Source organism: Pantherophis guttatus, chromosome 12 (genome assembly GCF_059756535.1).
Source record: "Pantherophis guttatus breed Tessera chromosome 12, ASM5975653v1, whole genome shotgun sequence".
NCBI classification, from domain to species: domain Eukaryota; kingdom Metazoa; phylum Chordata; class Lepidosauria; order Squamata; family Colubridae; genus Pantherophis; species Pantherophis guttatus.
Genome location: NC_142074.1, coordinates 23,247,501 through 23,262,500, shown reverse-complemented (window position 1 = coordinate 23,262,500; position 15,000 = coordinate 23,247,501). Strand labels below are relative to the sequence as shown.

The 15,000-nt window shown below is 43.5% G+C and overlaps 1 protein-coding gene across 1 annotated transcript in view; it reads left to right on the top strand.

Annotated features, from left to right (window-relative positions):
* Window positions 1–15,000, top strand: part of AFF2 (ALF transcription elongation factor 2) — a 287,858-nt gene that overhangs the window by 2,842 nt on the left and 270,016 nt on the right. The gene's annotated exons all lie outside the window — the stretch shown is intronic.

Here is a 15,000-nt window from a genome sequence, read left to right as displayed (position 1 = left end):
GAAGGAAGGAAGGAAGGAAAAGAAGGAAGGAAAGGAAGGGAAGGAAGGAAGGAAGGAAGGAAGGAAGGAAGGAAGGAAAATAGAGGTTGATATTTTGGCACAGTCCCGCTTTGCAAATGCCTGGAAGGTGTTGGCTTAGGTGTTTCTTGCCGATTTGTGGAGTTGTTAGGAATTGTGAATCACAATAATCACCTTTTTTTAAAAGAGAGAGAGAAATACCTTTGCCTGTGAAACTGCTCCTGTCATTTTGCCAAACACACTGTGTAGCTGCCTGGCTTGGAATTCCCCAAAATGTGGCAAGTTGTATTTATTTTATTGTCGTTTATTTTTCATAGCACCTAAAAAAAACAAAAAAACACCCCAGCCATTTATGGAAACCATAAATTACTCCGTATCAGAATAATCTTCCTGCCAGCTCAGTTTAAGGAAGAGGTTGTTGTTGTTTTTTCTTTTATCAGTTCTGTGTAAACCCATCACATTATGTTGCTTAATAACCACGCTGTTGTTACTTAAAAGTAATAATCACAATAAAATTAGCACTCAATTAAATATGCGGCTCCACAATATCTTTACCCTGCCAAACTAATTTATTTTTGCAGACAGCTGATAACTGCTGTATTGCTACTCAAACAGTATTTGCATACAATTTGCTTAATTCATGGTGTAGGTTAACATCATTAATTTAATAGAAGCTGTTACCACCAAGCATGGAGGTGTCATCGGAAAAGGAATGTGTGTTCTCCCTTGTTTGTCGAGTCTGATGAGGCCGAGGAGGGTATATATATATATATATATATTAACCGATCAAATAGAGAACGTTGAAAGATGCCTTGCATGAAAAAAAAAGAAGACTGCTTAGCCCAGGTTTTGATTTCAGAGATGGCTGAAGGCAGTTATGATGCTTTACCGTTATCTGGCCATTTGCTTTCCTCGACGGCATTAAATCTTTGAGATGAAGGGGGAGGAGGTGTTGGAAGAATTCCCGGTTGGGTTTTTGCTTCTCAGCGTGGACTGAAGAAATTCTTGGTTTTTCTGGGTTGCTACGAGAGATAAAATCCTCAGATTTAACCGAAGAACAGAGTTGGAAGGGACCTTGTAGGTCATCTAGTCCAACCCACTCCCACTGCCCAAGGACCCTTCGAGCTCTATTTTGCACCGTTCTACGACATTTGTTGCCACTGTTGCTCTGTGAATCCCTGCGGTTGTTAAGTGAGTAACACCGTCATTAAGCGAATCTGGCTTCCCCGTTGACTTGTCAGAAGGTCACAAAAGCAGATCACGTGACCCCCTGGGACATGGAGACCGTCATAAATATGAGTCCGTGGCCAAAAGCGTCTGAATTTTGATCATGTGACTGTGGGGATGCTGCAATGGTTGTAAGTGTGGAAAAACGGTCATCAGTGGCCTTTTTCAGTGCCGTTGTGTCTTTGAACGAACGGTTGTAAGTCAAGGACTACCTGCACCAAAACTCTACCTCAAATGACAACATAGGGTTTTTTTTTTTTTAATTTGATTTATATGCTGCCCTTCTCCAGAGACTCAGGGCGGCTTACAATGCGTTAAGCAATAGCCTTCATACTTTTGTATATTTATACAAGGTCATCTTATTGCCCCCACAAACTGGACCAAACCTGGTTGGTGGGTTGAAAAGGCTTGAGCCAGATTGAAGCATTGTCCAGGGCTCAGTTTCGGTGGTACATCCATCTGACGTGTAGACCCCCAAAGGAGAAATACAGATTAAAAGAGATGGAAGGGACCTTGGAGGTCATCTAGTCCAACCCCCCCACCCAAGCAGGAGACCCTACACCATTTCTGACAGATGGTAGTCTGGTCCCTTCTTGAAAGGTTCTAGTGATGAAGCTCCCACAACTTCCGAAGGCAACTTCTGTTCCATCGGTTGATTGTTCTCACGGTCAGAAAATTCCTCCTTATTTCCAGGTTGAATCTCTCCTTGTTCAGTTTCCATCCATTATTCCTTCTCTGGCCTTTAGGTGTTTTGGAAAATAGCTTAACTCCTTCCTCCTCTCTGTGGCAGCCCCTCAAATATTGGAAGGCTGCTATCCTGTCTCCCCTGGTCCTTCTCTTCACTAGACTAGCCAGGCCCAGTTCCTGCAACTGTTCATCGTATCTTTTAGCCTCCAGTCCCCTCATCATCCCGGTTGCTCTTCTCTGCACTCTTTCTAGAGTCTCAACATCTTTTTTACAGTGTGGTGACCAAAACTGGATGCCGTACTCTAGGTGTGGTCTTACTTACTTACTAAGAAAGGATCGCTTCATTTCCAGGAATGTCTACTTTGGTGAAAAACTGAGATTGTTTGGGGTAGAGAGCTGAGGGTTTTGGATCTGCTTAGTTGGTGGATAAGTAGGGAAGGGCCTTGTGTCGTGTCATGCTCTGAAAAGCAGACTATGCAGATCGTCCTTTCTAAATATAACCAGCTCGGGAAATGGAAAGTCAGCACTTGCAAGATTGATGCCTCTAGTTGCCAGTTGCAGGAGAAATCTCTATTGATATCTGAAGATGGTTGTTTTGCTCGGGTTTCTGCAAGGACCACCCTGAATTCATTGGGTGAGAAACAGACGTGCCTCAACGAGGACGTCAATGAAGAAAAGTTGACTTTGATATTTTGAATCGGTTCGTGCATGTGTGACACGAATTTCCCCATCTCCAAACCTGTGTTTGACACACACGGCCCTTTCTTCTCTCTTCATCTCAAGTCAGCCTTCTGAGTTGGGACAAGCTTTTAGCCATCAGGATCTCCGTTGGGTTCCAGGTGGCCTCAGGGAAGCAGAAGATCCTGCATTAATTTGATATCTCTATTGGCATGATCACCCCGGAGTCGTATAATGGAGCCTGATGGGATTAATACAACCGATCCCTGCGCCAAGATTTGCTTACAAGATTTTTTCAGGCGTGTTGTAGATTTTTGGGAAGGCCGAGCAAAAGAGCTGCATAAATAAGATCCGTTTGGAAAGAGTTGAATAAGGAGGACAAGAAGAAGGTGTGAGGAATCCAGAGGTTGCAAGCAATGTCATTTTTTGGGGAGCAGAAAAGATCGAGGGCGCGTACAGTTTTTCTCCATGCTTTTGTTTTGTACTTTACAACTCAGGATTGAGTTGGTTTGAATAGAATAGAATAACAGAGTTGGAAGGGACCTCGGAGGTCTTCTAGTCCAACCTCCTGCTTAGGCAGGAAGGCCTACACCACTTCAGACAAATGGTTGTCCAACATCTTCTTAAAAACTTCCAGTGTTGGAGCATTTACAACTTCTGGAGGCAAGTTGTTCCACTGATTAATTGTTCTCACTGTCAGGAAATTACTCCTTAGTTCTAAGTTGCTTCTGTCCTTGATTAGTTTGACCCGAGGCCTCCTAGAAAACCTTGGCTAATTTGAAACATGGTCTACTTTATTCTGTGCTTTCGCATGGAAGGCTGGTGTTTTTCCAAATGCACTTGTTTGTTGGTTTGTTATTTATTTATTCTGCTCCATTGCTGGAGGTTTTGAAGAAGAGGTTAGACAGCCACTGTCCGGAAAGATATAGAACAGTGTTTCTCAACCTTGGAAGCTTGAAGATGGGTGGATTTCAAATCCCAGAATCCCCCAGCCAGCAGCGCTGGCTGGGGGATTCTGGGAGTTGAAGTCCACTCATCTTCAAGCTTCCAAGGTTGAGAATCACTGATATAGAATCTCTTACTTGAACAGCTGGTTGGATTAGGAGACCTCCAAGGTCCCTTCCAACTCTGTTCATTTTGTTATTTGTCTATTTCCTTTGTTATGAAATTTATTTGCCGCCCATCTCATATCCAATGACTCTGATTTCCATTCTGCACAACAATGGCTCCCTTTCCTTGGAAAATGTAATCGGCGGAAGCATTCAGGAGAAGCCAGCCGTAGGGGTCGTTGAGTGAGTCATAAGACCCTCACCTTAAAGATGCACCATGACATTGCTAGCATCATCGGAACAATGGCTCCACAACCCTCCCGACGATGTCATTTTCCCTCTTGTCCTCCTGTGACATTGGGGAGAGGCGGTGGCTCAGCGGTTAAGACACTGGGCTTGTCGGCTAGAAAGGCAGCAGCCCAGGTTCGAGACCCCACGTACACATGATGGGTTGAGTTCCCGTTGTTGCTCTACCTCCTGTCTACTTAGCAATTCGAAAGCATGCAAATGTGAGTAGATAAATAGGTACCACTTCGGTGGGAAGGTAACAGTGCTCCGTGACATCACACTGGCCACTTGACAGTGGAAATATCTTTGGTCAACGCTCAGTGGCCTTGAAACTGAGATGAGCACCAACCCTTACAGTTGGCTATAACTAGCAGAGTAAAATCCTCAGGGACTCTTTTACCTTCACTTCCTATTACAGCCACGTAAAAAATTATAGGGTGTAACTTAAGGATGTCCTAAAATCTAAGCATCGACCAATTATCCTCCAAATTCTCCATCTTAAAACCCTTTCCTTATCTTTGGATGCTCGTACAACATTTGGTGATAAAAATGAAGCCCCTTCCTTTTTCTCTTCCTTCATTCCCTCCCTCCCTCCCTCCCTTCCTTCCTTCCTTTCTCTTTCTTTCTCTTTCTTTCTCTTTCTTTCTCTTTCTTTCTTTTTTCTTTTCTTCCTTCCTTTCCTCCCTTCTTTTCCTCCCTCCCTTCCCTTCCTTTTTTCCTTCCTTCCTTCCTTTCTCTTTCTTTCTCTTCCTTTCTCTTTCTTTTTTCTTTTCTTCCTTCCTTTCCTCCCTTCTTTCCCTCCCTCCCTTCCCTTCCTTTTTTCCTTCCTTCCTCCCTCCCTCCCTCCCTCCCTCCCTTAACGAAAAGAAACATTAGAACATAATATTTACCCTTGGACCGGATTTGGAAACAATGAATATTGGATAAAGAAAATTATCTCCTTCCGAATGCAATTCCCTGTTAATAGTATATTGTTGTTGTGGACTTCTCTTGCACTGCTGGGGTACAGAATGCCATCTAATAGATTATTGTGCAATCCTTGGCAGATTTACTTGGGAGTAAGACTGATGCAATTTGACAGGTCTTCTGGGAAAAGTGGGTCAGGGCTGGAGAATTTAATGATGCTTCAGGAGTCAAGAAAATGAAGTACAGCTGTTGCTTGAAAACCTGGACTTCAACTCCCAGAATTCCCAACTTGCTAGCTTTCAATTAAGGAGCAGAAAAAAAAAATTGGCAGGGGCAAGAAATCCCTCCCTTCCTAACGTTAAAATGATCCGAGTCGTTTTCTTAAAAAGCTAGCCGTGTTTTTTTTGTGTGTGTGTGTGTGTGGGAGGCACGATTTAAAAAGATTTACATAAGGCATCAACAGTAGACCAATTACATCAAACTGAGAAAATAAGCATTTATAGAAGGAACTTAAACTCACCAAATAGGTAGGTAAATAAAAAGGACAAGGGGTAGCTGGAGGCCTATAGAGTGCAGGCCAGATCATTTTTTCTGGACAAGTCCAAAGCTGGATTCCTTTTTCCACAGGGATTGGGAGCCAAAGAGATGTCCTGAACCAGGAGCAGGAAAATCCGCCTTGCTTCTTAGAAACTCAATTGACCTCATCCAGCTGTATAGCCCATTCATAGAATATTCCCATTCTCCATTATTTTCTCACTTGCTCCAAAGTCTTGATCGGACCATGACATGAACCTACGTCTGCAAAAGATGGCATTAGGGGCTTTGTTGATAGTGTGTTTTATATTACTGCGTCATTTTAATAAATTCTTTAGCAATCATTCATTGGGACATATGGGAGCACACTGCAAAATCTACCCTTTTGGTGCTGGAGGGAGAAAGCAATGTGTGAGGTGTGCAGTTGTCATCGTAAACACAAAGGATGCGAAAATTTGAGTGTGTTTATTTTTCAGCTTAATTTATTTTACAGATGGTTCCCCTCCTGCCCTCAAATTATTATCGAAGAACTGTGGTTTCCTCTGGATTTATTTAAAAAGAAGAAAGAAAGAAAGAAAGAAAGAAAGAAAGAAAGAAAGAAAGAAAGAAAGAAAGAAAGAAAGAAAGAAAGAAAGAAAGAGGGTGGGTGGGTGGGAGGGGGGAGAGAAGGAAGAGAGGGAAGGAAGGAAGAGAAAAAGGAAGGGAAGAGAGGGAGAAGGAAAGAAGAGAAGGAAAGGAAGGAAGAAAAGAAAGAGAGGAAGAAAGAGGAAGAAAGTAATAAAGAAGAGAAAAAGGAAGAGAAGGGAGGCAGGGAGGGAAGGGAGGAAGGAAAGAAAGAAAGAAAAAAGGAAGAAAAAAGGGAGGGAGGGGAGAGAAGGAAGAGAGGGAAGGAAGGAAGAGAAAAAGGAAGGGAAGGGAGGGAGAGAGGGAAAGAAGAGAGGAAAGGAAGGAAGAAAAGAAAGAGAAAGAAATAAAGAAGAGAAAAAGGAAGAGAAGGGAGGCAGGGAGGCAGGCAGGGAAGGAAGGAAGGAAAGAAAAAAAAAGGAAGAAAAAAGGGAGGGAGGGAAGGAAAGAAAGAAAGAAAGGAAGGAAGGAAAGAGAAAGAAAAATGGGAGGGAGGGAAGAAAGGAAGGCAGAAAAGAAAGAAAGAAAGAAAGAGAGAGAAAGAGAAAGAAAGAAAGAAAGAAAGAAAGAAAGAAAGAAAGAAAAGAAAGAAAGAAAGAAAGAAAGAAAGAAAAGCTTTACCAGACTCGTGGTATGTAGCTAATGGATTAAGATCTGTCCAAATAAGCAGCTGAAACTAAGCTAATTAAATCAGATAAAATGGTTTGGAGGCAGGATTAGGGGTGGGGCAGGGAGGAAGAGAAGGAGGTAAGATTCGACTGTCATTTATTCAATTCTCCCCAGGATGGCAAAGAACGTTGAAGCAGAATTGGATTTTGTCTTTTGGAAACAAGGCATCTCAAAATGGCCAAGTCGGGACAGCAAAAGCTGAAACGTTTTGCTAATGAGCAATTGGAGGAGGTTGCGATTCTTAAAAAAAATGGAGAAATTCCAGAGGCCTTTTTGCAAAAGATTTGAGAGAGAGAGAGAGAATTCGCTTTTGGGGAGGTTTATGCTGGATGATTATATATATATATATATATATACACAGAGCAGTTGGCTGAGTGATGGGTCTGCAATTCCCCACAGAAATTAACAGGGGTATGAAAACAGAATAAGAAGTCTACTGTCATGCGCCAAGTATTTGCTGGAAATTCACATGGTTTTCATCACAGTCTCGGCATGTTGAAACGGAGCCAGGGAGAAGACCCAGGACTAGATTAGCATGGGTAATCTAGCCCTCCAGATGTTGTTGGACTGCAGAATAACAGAGTTGGAAGGGACCTTGTAGGTCATCTAGTCCACCCCCCCACCCAAGCAAGAGACCTATTTCTGACAAATGGCAGTCCAGTCTCTTCTTGAAAGCTTCCAGTGATGAAGCTCCCACAACTTCCGAAGGCAACTTCTGTTCCATCGATAGATTGCTCTCATTCTCAGAAAATTTCTTATTTCTAGGTTGAATCTCTCCTTGATCAGTTTCCATCCATTATTCCTTGTCTGGCCTTCAGGTGCTTTGGAAAACAGTTTGACCCCCTCCTCTCTGTGAGTGCTCCCCAAATATTGGAAGACTGCTATCCTGTCTCCCCTGGTCCTTTTCTTCCCTAGACTAGCCAGGCCCAGTTCCTGCAACCGTTCTTCATGTTTTACTCTCCAGACCTTTGATCATTTTAGATAGATTCAGATTAACAGAGTTGGAAGGGACTATGATGAAGCTTCTTGGATGAGGAGCTAAACATTTCTTCTTCTTCCTCCAGGAAAAAAAAACAAAAACAGTCCAGTTGCCTTTCAAAAAAGCATTTTTGGGACAAACACTCAATTATTTGTTCTGATGTCCTACCTGACAGTGTTTTTCAGCATTTCCTTCTGAACACATTGCAACTACAGTTCCCATGGTTCCTGGCTAAAATATCAAATGTCACGTTGGCTGGGAATGCTGGGAAGCACAGTTGCCGTATAATTTGATTTATATGCCGCCCTTCTCCGGAGACTCAGGGCGTCTTACAATGCGTTAAGCAATAGCCTTCATCCTTTTGTATATTTATACAAAGTCAGCTTATTGCCCCCACAAACTGGGTCCTCAATTTACCTACCTTAGAAAGGATGGAAGGCTGAGTCAACCTTGAGCCTGGCGAGATTCGAACTTACAGTAATTGCAGACAGCTGGTGTTAATTGCAATGCTATCAGTCTGATGAGCCACCAGGGAGGGAATTGGGGAATTCTCATAATAATTAGGGGACGTGGTGGCTTAGTGGCTAAGATGCTGACCTTGTGGAGCGATAGGTCGGCAGTTCAGCGGTTCGAATCCCTAGTGCCGCCTAACAGGGTGAGCTCCCGTGACTTGTCCCAGCTTCTGCCAACCTAGCAGTTCGAAAGCACATAAAAAAAAGTGCAAGTAGAAAAATAGGGACCACCTTTGGTGGGAAGGGAACAGCATTCCATGCACCTTTGGCGTTGAGTCATGCCGGCCACATGACCACGGAGACGTCTTCGGACAGCGCTGGCTCTTCGGCTTTGAAACGGAGATGAGCACTGCCCCCTAGAGTCGGGAACAACTAGCACATATGTGCGAGGGGAACCTTTACCTTTAATAATAATTAGAATCTAAGTATCTTCTGCCTCAATTCTCATCCTTTCCCCTGATATTTGATTCAATCAGTTATGATAGAAGATGTCATGCTGTTTTGTTGGCCGAAGCTTCCCTCCTTTGGGAGTTCTCTCTTTTCTTTGGCTTCTTTAGACCCATAATCCTTGTTTACTCTCTTATGGGCTTCCTGCTTTTGCTCCATCCAACTACTGGTCTCCATCATGAAGACCTCCTCTAACAGACCTATCTTTGGTGGAGTTGACAGATCCCTTCTTGGCCTCAGGGCTTCGTAGTGGGTGGATGTGTTAGAAGTTCTCTATGTTAGGAGAGTTTTGGTTAGCTTAAGCAAATATTTATTTAAAAATAGCTACAGTTTCCGTGTGCTACAGTGGTCAGAAGGAAGCCTGGATGAAGAGATGAAAAACAGAAAACGCTCAAACGCTCCTTCTCTTGAAGGACAACTGGTTAATCGGTGTTTACTAATCACAAGAGTTGTTGAAATCGTTCTGGTGTCTCTTAGCCACGTACTGTCTGACCCTAATTATTTGCAGACTAATAGAGATATCTAGAGATAAAAGGATGACATCAAGGAGGGGGAGAAAGAAACAAATGTCTCAGCCATGAGGATTAGAAGCCTTCTTAGGCCAACTTTTAATAAAGCCGCAAACCCAAACGGAGATAAGTATGAATGTTGGTCAGCTAAGCAATTCGCAATCTGGTCTTTAAAGACAATCCAAGGAAGCTTATTCCCTAAGAACAGCCGTAGGTGTGAGGCAATGGTCGTAAGCATGAAAAATGGACGTAAATCACCTTTTCCCAGTGCCGGTGTTAACTTTCAACCCCCACTAAATGTTGTAAGTTGAGACCTAACTGTACTTTCATTAGTACCAAACGCGGTAATGGAATCTATTATAAAGTCTGATGGCGTTTTTTTTTTTAAAAAAAAAAAATCCTGACAAATTTTGTCTTTTGCTTAACCGTACTAAGTGAAAACAGATGGCATTTGCCAATCGTACGATCCTGTGAATTGTTTCCCTGGCCTTGTTGAGCTAAAGGGACACAGGAATCTTCACTCTTTTTCTAGGTCTCATTCTAAGGAGCGAAAGGAACACGGGCTGATTTGGGGAATCTTGCTTTGCAGGAGATTCCGGGTTTTGCTTTTTTTTTTTTTTTTCTTCCCCACATACCCAATAAAAAGTTGGCTTGCAACAAGGAGACCAAGACTTCACAGGTTGCCTTGACCTCTAATTTACTTTCACCTTGTTTATTGGATTAAACTACAGTGCTAAGGCACATGGCTGAAATGGCATAGACTCATGATGGTGAACCTATGGCACGCGTGCCACAGGTGGCACATGGAGTCATATTGGTGGGCACACGAGCGTTGGTCTAGCTCAGCTCCAGCACGCATGCGCTTGCTGGCCAGTTGATTATTGGGCCTTCTGGGCCCACCAGAAGTCGGCAAATGGGCTGTTTCTGGCCTCCGGGGGGCCTCCGGGGGGTGGGGTGGGGAAGGCTGGGCCTTCCTTAAAGTATGAAGCGGGCAAGAGATGATGGATAGATGATGATTCTTCTTTTTTTTTTGTTGTTGTTGTTGTTCTAAGTTGCTTCTACCTCCCCCCCCTTATTCTTTTTTTCTTTTTCTTTAGGCAGGTGACATGATTAGAAGTTGTACAGGAAAGAAAGAAAAAGTTTCTTAATAAAGGGTGACACGATTAAAAGTTAGAATAAGTGATAGAAATAAGGGGAATATTAATGTTTTAGTTTACAAAATGAAAGTAATAATGAGAAAATGTGGGATAATTGAATAATGATAGACTGCGACCTAACATAGATCTGTATTGTTATTAGAAATACATAAGTCGATTGAAGGTAATAATCATGTTTAATCAGATCAATTTCATTTGTATTGGAACGTATGGCGCCAGGTGCCACAGTGTTCACACATGGATTTGACATTTTTATTAAAAAATAAAACAAAATAAAATAAAAAAAAACTTCACAAAGACCTGCAGAGTTGAAGCAGAGAGGTTTAGCAGTGTGTGACCCATAAAATCTCTATAAAGCGATTTGTGGACAGGCAGGCGTGGCACCATAAAATGTGCTGCTTGTCTTAGTAAGTGGTCTGGCTTAAGTGGCTGCACCACTTGTAAGTGGAGGGTGAGTAGATCAGGTCGAAGCTGCAAGAACTGATAACGGGCGACTTTGTCAAGGAGCCAAGTTCATCGAGGTTACAGTCCTGACTTCGGCTCCTAAGAAGAGATAAGGCCAACCAGGTTCGTCAGTTTGTTTTCTTGTGAAACAAGGCGATGATGATGTTATCTGTTCAGCTGGCAATTCTGTGGGCCAGGTTTCTTCACGTCTTCCAAATTGATGCTACTTGAGTTGTTCTATGCTCTGGCTGTTGTCAACATTGATGGTGTCCAGCCACCATGTTCTTTGATGACCTAGTTTCCTTTTACTGGCTAATCAGGGCTGGGATTCAAAAATTTTATCAACTGGTTCTCTGCCCAGTTGCTGGGTGAGCGTGGCCATGGTGGGCCTGGCCTACTCAGTGTCAGCGTTCCAGCGCTGACATATTGAAAGGAGAGGAGAAGCTTGAACTTCTGTCTACTTAATTCCTTTGAAGATTCTGTTTCCTCGGAGATGGAACACTCAGCCTCCTGCACCATGACGTAGGGGGGATGTTTTTGCCCTCCCCAGGCTCCGGAGGCCTTCTTTGAGCCTCCAGGAGGGCAAATACAGCCTCCCTTGGGTTCTGGAAGCCCTCCAGAGGCTGGAAATTGGCCTGTTTCCAGGTTTCAGGAACTTCCAGGATGGGATGGGATGGGATGGGATGGGATGGAATGGAATGGAATGGAATGGAATAGAATAGAATAGAATAGAATAGAATAGAATAGAATAGAATAGAATAGAATAGAATAGAATAGAATAGAATAGAATAGAATAGAATTCTTTATTGGCCAAGTATGATTGGACACACAAGGAATTTGTCTTTGGTGTACATAAAAGAAAAGATACATTCGTCAAGGATCATAAGGTACAACACTTAATGATAGTCATAGGGTATAAATAAGCAATCAGGAAACAATATCAATATCAATCGTAAAGATACAAGCAACAAAGTGATAGTCATACAGTCATAAGTGGGAGGAGATGGGTGATAGGAACAATGAGAAGATTAATAGCAATGCAGATTTAGTAAATAGCTTGACAGTGTTGAGGGAATTATTTGTTTAGCAGGGTGATGGTGTTTGGGAAAAAATTGTCCTTGTGTCTAGTTGTTCTGGTATGCAGTGCTCTATAGCGTCTTTTTGAGGGTAGGAGTTGAAACAATTTATGTGAGGGGTCTGTAAATATTTTCCCAGCCCTCTTTTTGACTCGTGCAGTATACAGGTCCTCAACGGAAGGCAGGTTGGTAGCCATTGTTTTTTCTGCACATCTAATTATCCTCTGAAGTCTCTGTCTGTCTTGTTGGGTTGCAGAACCAAACCAGACAGTTATAGAGGTGCAAATGACAGGCTCAATAATATAAAAAAATATTACCAAAAAAAAGAAAAAAAGGATAGCATGTTATAGTAGGCTGGTCATCCTGGCCCCATGTTGAAACCTGGAAGGCTGGCTGACCTTAGTCAGTGAACCAATCGCCTCGAGCTTTGATTTAAACTGGGAACCCAACGGCTTGTAGACGTCACCCTTCCTGAGAGCGCATTCTTCTCACAGCCCCGTGGGACCACAAGGTGATCGAGCACATCATCCTTGGTGCTCGTTTTGCAGTGTGAGATGCCTAATTGACTTGCAGCTGACTTTGCAAAGCCCTGGAGTTCACCTCTCTGATTGCAGAGCTGCTTATGGGGTTTTTTTTGATCAAACAGCTTTGATCTTCCGGACGAAGACGAGATGAGATGCGGTGCCGAGGCTTTGGGTTAAAAAAAAAAAACTGAAAACCCAACAACGAACAAATGAGTACAGCCCCAGAATAGCTTAGCTCTTTGGGGGGGGAGGCTTCGCTTCGGCCACCTGTTCCCGAAGAAAGAGGAAGTTGGCGTGTTTTGAACAGATGTGAAACTTTCTGTTGTTCTCTGGTGTGTGTTAACCACAAGGGCGCACAGCATTTAGGTGAGAGAGGCTGGGAGGTGATTGTGAGGTTTTGTGTCTTTCCACAATGGATGAGTTGAGATATATATGTATGTGGGTATGCGTACACCCACACACAAATGTACCGAGTGTCCCCTTTTTATGGTGTACCACATGTCAGTTCCTCCCATCAACAATTTATGATGCAGATTTCATAAAATGATTCTTAAGAGGTTCTCGTTTTCTTTAAATACTTCCTTACTCCGGGGTCCTTGCTCCTCTCTTTGCTTGGGGTTTTTCTTGCAGATGCTTCATGACCCAGTTAGGGAACTTCATCATTAATGAGACTAAGCCCCACTCTCTTCTAGCACTGATGATGTTCTCTACTTGGGTTAGGCAATATCTGCAAGAAAGCCACCAAACTCAGAGAGCGTTAAGAATCCCTCAGTCCTCCTCCTCTTCCTCTTCTTCATCCTCTTCCTCTTGCTATTCTTCTTCCCCACTCAACAAATCTCCTTTCCTTCTAGCACTGATGATGTTACCTAGTTGGGTCATGAAAGTTCTGCAGGAAAACCACCAAGCCTAGAGAGCACCAAGAATCCCTCAGTCATCGTTGTTCTCCTCCTCCTCCTCCTCCTCCTCCTCCTCCTCCTCCTCCTCCTCCTCCTCCTCCTCCTCCTCCTCCTCCTCCTCCTCCTATTCTTCTCCACTCCACAAACCACCTTTCCTTCTAGCACTGATGATGTAACCTAGTTGGGTCATGAAAGTCCTGTAGGAAAACCACCAAGCTCAGAGTACCAAGAATCCCTCAATCGTTGTCCTCCTCCTCCTCCGCCTCCGCCTCCTCCTCCTCCTCCTCCTCCTCCTCCTCCTCCTCCTCCTCCTCCTCCTCCTCCTCCTCCTCCTCTTCTTCTCCACTCCACAAACCTCCTTTCCTTCTAGCATTGATGATGTTACCTAGTTGGGTCATGAAAGTTCTGCAGAAAAACCACCAAACTCAGAGAGCACCAAGGACCCCCACCGGTCAACCCTGAGCTGCAAATAGGAAACCAACTCTAAGGTTTTTCCTCTTCCTTCCCCCTCATTCCTGTGTTCACTAATGTACTGTTTGTTCTTCTAACGTCTCAGCAAGTGGGAGTTTGAACTAAGAAACACTCAGCTTTTTCAAAAGGCATTTAGCATACAATTATGGCTGTTTATGCTCTTGTAATTGTGTTTCCAGCCTTCTCAGGCCTTAGAGAGACCGACCTCGGCAGTCCTGGATAGCCTCTTCCCTTTGAAACCGGCAAACAAACACAACAGCAAAGAGGTGTAATTAGATCTCATCGAGACAACATGCACGCAAAAGGCCACATTTTGTGTGCTTTTCATACATTAGGTGGCAATGCACCGATTGGCACGGAGCATAACTCTTCAGCGAGCCAAGGAATTGTTGAAAGCAATGTTTGTCAGCCTTGGCAACTTGAAGATGGGTGGACTTCAACTCCCAGAATTCCTCAGCCTTCCCTTTAAAATGTGTGGACTTCAACTCCCAGAGTTCCCTACCTATGGAATTCTGGGAGCTGAAGTCCACACCTCTTAAATTGTCACGGTTGAGTATGGCCTTGTGATAGTGTCCTGTGTCTTGACTTGTGACATCGGACTTCTCAAATGTGGCCATCTGGAAGAAGAAGAAGAAGAAGAAGAAGACCTTGAAGGGAATATCTAAGGATAAAAATTCAGGTAGAAGAAGACAATCTATCCATCAACCATTTGGTGAACGTTGAGGAATAGCTTTAGGAAAGAACTATCCTCTAGCTAACTAGAACCACCAACTAGGTAATGTTGAAGACCGATAACCAAGGTTGACTCGGCCTTCCATCCTTCCGAGGTGGGTAAAATGAGGACCCAGATTGTTGGGGGCAAGAGGCTGACTCTGTAAACCGCTTAGAGAGGGCTGTAAAGCACTGTAAAGTGGTATATAAGTTTAACTGCTGTTGTTATTGCCCTTCCTTCCCTCCCTCTCCTTCCTCCCTTCCTCCCTCCCTCCCTGTGATAAGAATGCAGTATTGCAGGCAAACTCTGCCACTGCCAGCAGTTTAATCCTGACCAGCTCAAGGTTGACTCAGTCTTCCCTCCTTCTGAGGTGGGTAAAATTAGGACCCAGATTGTTGGGGGCAAGAGGCTGATTCTGTAAACCACTTAGAGAGAGCTGGGAAGCACTGTGAAGCAGCATATAAGTCTAATTGCTATCACCAAGCAATTAGATTTTATAAATGGCTAGCCATTTATAAAATGTATTCCAGATTACATAGAATTCTGATTCATCTTTATCTTTGAGCTCCATTGTTAACCTGTCCATTTCTGCA